Source organism: Tiliqua scincoides, chromosome 3 (genome assembly GCF_035046505.1).
Source record: "Tiliqua scincoides isolate rTilSci1 chromosome 3, rTilSci1.hap2, whole genome shotgun sequence".
Classification (NCBI taxonomy): Eukaryota; Metazoa; Chordata; class Lepidosauria; order Squamata; family Scincidae; genus Tiliqua; species Tiliqua scincoides.
Genome location: NC_089823.1, coordinates 240630708 through 240639144, shown reverse-complemented (window position 1 = coordinate 240639144; position 8437 = coordinate 240630708).

The following is an 8437-nucleotide window of genomic DNA, read 5'->3' as shown; positions in this document are numbered from 1 at the left end:
GTTCTGGCAAAAAGTTTGGAACTGGAGAAAGTCCTATTATAAAGTCATTCTGTGCCAAGCCACCAGCACAGAAGGCAGGCATCTGAGACAGAAAAGGTGTAGGTGCCACTGTAGTTGGCACAGAGCTGGGAAATGGGTCTCTCCGCCCTGCAGAAATGGGAAGGAGACCCCGCCCACCAGGCTCAGAAATGGCGTGGAACTGAGTGGCTGCAAAGCTCTTCTCTCGAGCTTGGCCTTCAAGCGTGGGCTGCACCAACAGCAGGAAAAACTAGTTTTGAACAATAATTAATATCACCTCCTAAAATGATAATTAACCACCCGACCAAGGAGCTTCTCTACATATTCCATGGAATCCTGGAGTTAATTGCTGCAATGGCCATTTAGGGACTTTGCTCCCTGGCAGTCCAGTCCTAACTAAATTCTTCCCCACTGATGATGCATCAGTGAAATGGGAGCATCCACTGCATCCTGCGGGGGGGGGGCAGTCCTGGGGTAAGCCTCCATTGCCCGAATGGGTCAATCAGACCTGTGCCGGCTCTTTCTCAGTCCAGACCCGTCAGCCCCCACAGACAGAGTGGAGCCGAGAGGTCAGTTTGTAGAACTGACTGGGCCAAGTCTCTGCTGAGGCCTGGTGGGAAGAGGGCACTGACCCAAGAGCCATATGGCCAATGGCATGGAAAGCAGGTGGGGCTGGACAGAGGGTGGATGCAACTGCTTGGAAGAACCCAGGAGGTCTGGCTTTCAAGGGGGGGGGGGGATTGGCAGCTCCAGCAGCCAGCAGGACTGTGTGTGACCTGGTTGACATGCTGCATGGCTTGGGGTCATTCCATGCCTTTACATAATGCATAGCTGAAGTGTCCAAAGCACTTGGGACCAGAGAAATTGCGCTCTCATGACTGCACTCTGCAAGCCCCCCCCCCCATGAAGCCGGAGGAAGGCACGTTTGCTACACACCAGAAGCTGTGTTGGTATTTTGTAATCCAAGGATTACCAACTGGAAAATCCAATACAAATAAAGCTATAGTGTGATATCCAGAATTAATGCCGAAAGTCCACACCTGCCCGTTGAGCTGCTCCTGCTCCCTCTCCCTCCTTTCCACCTCCAGTGTCATTTTGAAAGAGTTATTCTGATTTTATTCCCAGGCACAGATTTGCTTTAGGAAGCAGAAGCCCTGTTTGCTGATGGCTCCTTATTGGCGACAGGGACGTGTTTTTTGCAGGGTGCAGCCCATCTATCAGCCGCTAATTAAATGTGTTAAAGCCCCCTTGCCAGTTGCAAGCAATCCCTTGCAAATTCCCCAAGCCCTTCATTACAGCCTCTCTCCCTCTCTTTGTGCAACGTGGCTAATCTACATGACTCTGGAGAATAGCTGGCTGGGAGCCGCCTGTGCCCCAGTAGAAGGCTCTGCTTAGCCAGAAAGTGCGGGGATGGCTGGGCTGGGGGGTGATCTCCTGCCCACTTGGCAGGCAAAATGGGGGCTAACAGGTCACATGAATATCACTGTCTTCCTTTTTATGGCTATGCAGCAATCGCCTTTGACATGTTTCTTTGAAGGCCCTGAAATTTTACAGGTGGGAAGTTGTGTATTATGTGAAATGAATGTTTTATGGACATGTCTAGACTAGAGATTTAAACCGTTGTAAAGGTCATTCCCTTCTGGCCCATGATGAGAGGATCGTGGAGGAATTGTGCATGTGTGTGTGTGAGAGAGAGAGAGAGAGGCTGCAGTGGATGGTCCCCACCCAACCCAAAACATGCACTGGTGGAAGTTGCACTCATAGGATCTGCCCAGGCAGCCACAAGCCGTTGAACACACAGAGACCACTCCAGTAGTCTGCACACAGAGAGAGGCTCTTTTAGACCTTCTGCCAAACGCCTGTCATGGCCAGAGCCAGGGCACACCGTCCTGCTTCCTCAGCATTTGAAGGCTGCGGTGGAGCCACCTCAAAGCATTGTGTCTGAGGGGGTCTGAAGCTTCACCCGTGTGCCTGGATCCATCACCACTCCTTTCATGTCCACACTGGCCTGTGTCTGCTGGGCCCCCTCCAGCAATGTGGATCCTCAGCCCCTCTCCAGATGTTCAGCTCGGACCCTGGGCCCTTCTGAGCGGTGAGTCAGGTGCCCTCAGCCTGCATTGTGAAGAAGAACAAATGAGCTTCCAGGGCTACTTGCTAACGTGACTGGTCTGTGCTGCGTTTGGGTCCCCTCCTTCGGCTCAAGGCCTGTTTCCACCGTGTTTGGAACGCATGAACATTCACAGCTGCTCTAAGAGATTCTTTCCAACTCTAGAACACTGCAAGCTGCAGAGGGGGCAGCAAGGGTTAAGCTGTGCCTGTTGCCTTGCTCACAAGGAGTGCTGGGGGAATATTTATTCCCTCCAGGATGCTCCTCCTGGCAGTCTTTGGGGCCTCTGCAAGGAGGTCTTGTGTTGCACCTTTGCTCCAAAGCATTTCCATGGGTCTGATTGGCCTCCTAATGAGGACCCATTTGTCCTCATTAACCCCGGCAGGATTATCCTCCAAAGGATGAACACGCTTACTCAGAGATAAACATGTCCGTGCACTCCTACCAGCCTATAGCATTGACACGTGCTGAAGAAAGTCATGGTTGGCTTTGAACTTTTTAAGGTCTAGTGGCAAAGTCCAGAAGTGCCTCTCACTTCTCTCTCTATAGTGCCATACATCTATTTTCAACCACCGTGCCATGGCACACTGGTGTGCTGCAAATAGTTTGCAGGTGTGCTGCGAGAGTTTGGAGGAAGGTAATTTATTAGTAGGGTCATTGGAGGATGTGAGCCCCATACCAACAGCATGGTGTGCCTTGTCCGTTGGCAAAAGAGCTGATGGCGTGCCTTGGCAATTTTAGCATCCTGTCAATGTGTCATGAGACAAAAAAGATTGAAAATCCCTGGTATAGAATTTAGCACATGAAGAGAGCCTGGTGGCTACTGGGGTGTCTTGTGGGGAGTCCACAAGCAGGATCTAGCCCAGGATCCTGCTTCCCACAGTGGGTCACTGCTGATTTCCAGATATCACCCCTTCTTACCTGAGAACAGCCCTGAGGAACCAGACCACAGCCCTCTGGCTGGCTGCATGGAGGCCCCACATTGCAAGCACGCTCCTTCCAGCGCATGAGGCTGCCCGAGAGGACCTGTCCTGCAAGAAGAGGCAGCCTGGTCACCCTGAGAGGGAGGCCCTTCTCTGTGTTCAGCCACCCCCAAAGGCCTGGCTGGGCAGGGAAAGGATGTGTCCGGGGGCATTCTGGGCAACATTGCTGGGAATGTGGAAGAACCGCCTGCCTGGTTTGTGGCAGTGAGTCAGGGACTGCTGTTCCAGCCCGTGGCTTGGCCCTCCCTGGCCGAACGGCTGAGTTCCAGCTGGGCTGCTCTTGGAAGCTTCCTCAGTGGGGGAGGCTGCCTTGGGGACCTTGGAAATGGCCCCAAAGAATGGCTAAAGAAACAAGCTAGGTGCTTGGCAGAAAGGCAAAACCTGAACGGGACCTGGTGGCAAGAAGGGTAGCTGGCTGGGCAGAGGATGGGACCACAGCAGGGATGTTTGGTGGTTGGGGAGGCAGGTGGGGCACAGCCTCCCTGCAGGAGCACTTTGAAAAGTGCTGCCGCCACCATGTGCTCTCCACACTCTCCATGCTACGTGCGTGCTTGTGCACCTTCCGCGGCAGCAGCACTTTTTGAAGGACTCCAGTGGAGAAACGCTGCCTCCCCATCCCCCACACATCCCTGGGCAGTCACACAGACACCCCAGGAAAGCACTTCACTTGGCCTCTGTGCAGCAGCCGCCTTGCTTGCTCCAGCGGCCCCACATCGCACAAGGAGAGGAGCTCCCCGGTCCACCTATTGCTGGGCCATCAGCCCTGAAGCCAGAAGATGGGCCGATCTGGGGTGTCTCCTTGCCTCTGGTGTCACTGCAGTGACTTTTTCTTGGGAGAGCTCTCAGGAGTGGCAGCTGCTGTCCCTGGCGCAGAACCACTGAGCACAGAAAGAAACCATGTTCGCCCCAGTCTGAGCAGGAGGTTGCCTCCTCTGCAGGGCCCCGCTCCATCCTGGGAAGGAGGGTCTTCACTTGCCAGGCTCCAGGATGTGGGGCATGGCTCAGAACTAGTAGAACAGGCATGCCCCACCATCCACGGATATGGTTTCAGTTATCCATGGATACCATGAACACCTCTTAAAAAGACAGGTTTTAAAAAATCTAGTTTTACCAAGTTTCAATTATCCATGGCTGACTTGAAGCCCATTGTTCTCAACTGGGCCCTGCACTTAAAGCCCCCCCCCCCCCACTGTAGGGTAATCTAGTATCGTATGCAATTTTATATTAAAATGTGCTTAGTTCCATTTGGACCATTAACTCACATGCACTTTTTAAGTGCACATTTTGGTTGCTTTCCATTCTACCATAGAGATGTAAAGGATGTAATGAAAATTATTTATATCTCTAAGATTGTCCAGAACTTGGTTGTGAACCTGCCTGGGCCTCCACAAAAAATGTTTCCAATTGGTCCCCGCAGCTCCTAAGATCCACTTTGATCTTCTCGCAAAGTGTGCATAGCCTATAAACAAAAAGGTTTATAGAATAAAAAAAATGTGTCTGGTAGTTTCCTAAACTATAAATGCTTTAGTGTTTCAAAGTAAGCTTCCAGGGACTTGTTTCAGAACTTTGGATCCCTTCTGCTGCCTGTCCTGTTATTTCTTTTTGAAAAAATCCCTGCCAAGTGCAGATCGCTGATCAAGCCACGATGCTTGAATAAAGATGCTGACCCCCAAGAGGCCAGAGTCACAGAGGTGAGGGACCCTGTGAATTTCCCCAACCCGTGTGAAGAGACGGATGAGCAGAGTCTTGAATCGAGCAAGGAAGGCTTCTTTGCTCTCAGTCTCAGTGTATGCCCAGAGGACTTGCTTTTCCGGCCTCTTTCTTCATGCTCCAATATTTGCCCTGCACATTTGGAATATCCCTGTCTACAGTATTTTGCTGCTGGAGTCTGAACTTTAACAGGTTTGCAAACATGACATAACACTACTGGGGGTGGGTGGAAATCATACCTGGTGCAAACTACTTGGGAGAATTTCTCTGGCCTCACATCCCAAAGACCCTATTTTCGCTGCCTGTGTATGTTGTCATAATGACACTTCTTTCACATGCCATTTCAGCTCATAAATATTAAAGCCTCTCCACCAAGGAGCGGTAAGAGAGTGATTTGTTCGGGGATGTTAAAAAGCTTCCAGCTCATCTGGCTGGTCCCGGGCTTCCTTTGAAGGTCCCTTCCCCCAGAGTATGTGCTACTCATCTATTTATAGCATTCCACAGTGGTTTACAAAATGAAACAATAAAGACAAAGGTTGGAAAGATTTTCAGATTCTTTTACTGACGCAATGCCAAACAGTCACAGAAAAGGGTTTGGAGGCATTATTTCTACATAGTAAGTGAATTACACAAGTCAATTGATTCAGTTTGGATATAAATGTTCACTCTTCATTCCCCATCCTGTTTCTCAAAGAACCACACCCAGAAAATCACATTAAATAACGTGGAACAAACAAGTTACCCATGTGGCACTGTATGTCACTTCCACCTCCTTATTGGGCCTATGATGCATGGTTTGGTGCATGGCCCCAGCTCTAATTAGGAGGTCATTCTGCCCTGCATCTCAAAATACTCCTGGCCCACAACTTTAGTTACACAAGATCCTGGAATTTTCCCTTTGGGAAAGTTATGACCTACATGTTCTGCCAATCATGATCACTTTGACATAATGACCCTCCTCTCCTGTTTCTGAGGGGAACAACAGTCATTCCCTTGGCTCCAATTTCAGTTATTTTTCTCAAACTAGAGAAGATAAGTTAACCCTCTAAAATCTCTATCAGCAACAACCAGTGACACAGAGAAGTCGCATCAAACAACAAGCAGCAGCAGACTCAGCACAAGAAGGGCAAGCGGCAGCAGTGACCAAAGGGAAAAGGAGCTGTTCCTGGAAGAGAGTTGGAGGCGGCAGCAGAGCCACAGAGAAGGCCCTGCACTTAGAAAGGCCACTCTTGCTGGAGTGGGATCTCCTCGGAAGTTCTTACATGAGGAAAGGGGCTCATATGGGGGCAGGCTGTTCGACCATTGGGACCCAGGCCTTTTCTGGGCATTTTACAGCTGTGGGGAGAGCGTCCTGGTTGCCCCATCTCAAGAAGGACAATGCAGAGCTGGAAAAGGTGCAGAAATGGGCAGCCAAGATGATCAGGGGACTGGAGCAATTCCTGAAGCCTAAATGTTCTTTGGAAGTTTACAAATTGACTAGCAGCCCGATCCTACCCAGGGCTGACAGTGGCAGATCTCAGGATCCACTGCTGTAAGCCCTGGACCAGCAGCACAAGAGCTGCACCGCTGCAGGTGCTTTGGGACAGACAGCACAAATGACTGGAAGCCCTGCATGTGCGCCAGCAGCTGCCAGATGCCCTCTCAGATGCTTAAAGTTTAAAAGCTTTGTGAGAAAGAGGAACTGCAGACCTGCAGCTCAGTAGGAGTCCTGCTATTGCGCCCTGTCTGGAGCTGCAGCGCTTCCTGCAGGCCATGATAGCACTGCGCGTGGCTGGGGGTGGGTTGCAAGCACTGCAGGTCTTCTGCCTCATGCGCTGCAGGAAGCTGGAAGGCTCGCAAGCATCTGCACTAGAAAGGGCAACCGGCTTCCAACTTCCCTGACAAGCAACTCTGGAAGCTGGTGGTTGGGTCAGCAGAGAGGAAGATCTCTGCAGCACAGTGGATCACGGTTCCCAGTGCCCGTTGGGGGCCTGTTAGAAACTCCAGGGGCTGAAAGCAGGGGCTCTTGGGACACTTGCCTGAGTTCCCAAGAACAGTGTTTAGCAAACTGTTCTGCCAAATTCCCAATCCAGTCTCTGCCTGGAGAATTATGCCCACATTTAGCTAATTAACAACCCTTTTCCACCCAAGAATGACCCTGGTTCTGCCCTGCAGTCCTGCTGGACCCCACCTCCAGGGTAGCTCCCCTGTTCAACCTGCAGAGGTCCTCTCTCCTGCCAGCAGCCTCCCGCCACTACAGCAACCCCTTGGTCCTCAGCAGGTCTTGGGCACAGCAGCCACACTTCAAACTCCAGTGTCTCCAGCAGTCTGTTCCAGCAGTCCGTTAGTCACAAGGTCAGTCAGAGTATCTAGGGCAAATGGCAAAGTCCAAAGTCAATAAGCTAAGTCACAGTCCAAGGTCAGATTCCAAAGTCAATAAGCCCAGTCTCCTCTCCAACCTGCAATCCTTCTCCAACCCACACCCCCCTTCCTGCCTCAGGTGCTCCTTATATCCCTGAGGGCCCTATTGTCTTCAAGTGGCTGTAGCTGTGCAGCACACTCTGCTGGATGCCCAGGCCTTACCCTTAAAGGAGCCACTGCTGACACCACACCGTACCTCCTTGCCAGATCTACCGAGATTCCAATAAACAAACTCCCAAAAGGTGGAACCTGAACTGAACAGGCAAATCAGATTAAGCGATTTCAGAGTATGGGGGAGGGGGAACTGTCTCTGAGTGCTGAGAGTGATTCATGGATTGACCCTGGCAAAGCAGGCCCTCTGGGCAGTGGCCCCTTCCCAACTTTTGGAAACATGCTGGTTAGGCATGAACTGCAGTTCTGCAGCTAGTTTTATAAGCAAGGTGTCTCTGAGTCCATCCTGTGCTACTCAGGTGAATGTGGAATAATGAGACTGGCTGTTCATCTGGAGCAGAATGTGAGAGGCTGCCATTTGTGATCCAAGCAAGCCCTTTGGCTTATGCAGGTGTCAGGGAAAGCCACAAAGACTTGGCTGGAGTTAGGGCTGTTTATTAGAGTGCTTGGGACAGCATTCCCTGGTGGTATGGGAAGGCTGGCCACTTAGTGAACAGCTTGCAAGTCATATATAGGGTTTTGGGATACAATCGGCACTTTCTTCACGAACAACTAGATGAACTATAGCAAAATTACTAGTACGATTTGATTGACCATTTCCTGACTGCCTGACCCTGGCAGGATCCTCCAGAGTTCAGTAACTAATATCAGAAGTTCGCTAGCTGGCCTAACAGCTTTTGAATCTTGTGATGCACTGACAGTATGGATTCCAAGTTGCCAGTATGGATTCTGATTTTGATGAGAAATAATCTTATTTCTCCCACACAGGTTTTAGATTTGCTTTTCAGACCTAACTGCAGCCAGAGCCATTTTTAGCCCAGAAAACACTGCCATGCACAAAGGGTGTGCAACCTGCCGCCTGTCTTTAACCTGAGATTAATGTTTATCAAGCTGTAGATTTCACAATGACCTGACAACCAGGTATATAGCCCTCATTTCCTAAGTGAGGAAATGGCACATGTTTGAATGCAATTAAGGGAATGTGCACTCCCAGGGTTTGCTTACTCCTGATCGGAGATCACTCACCCATGGTCGGCATTCACTTGCG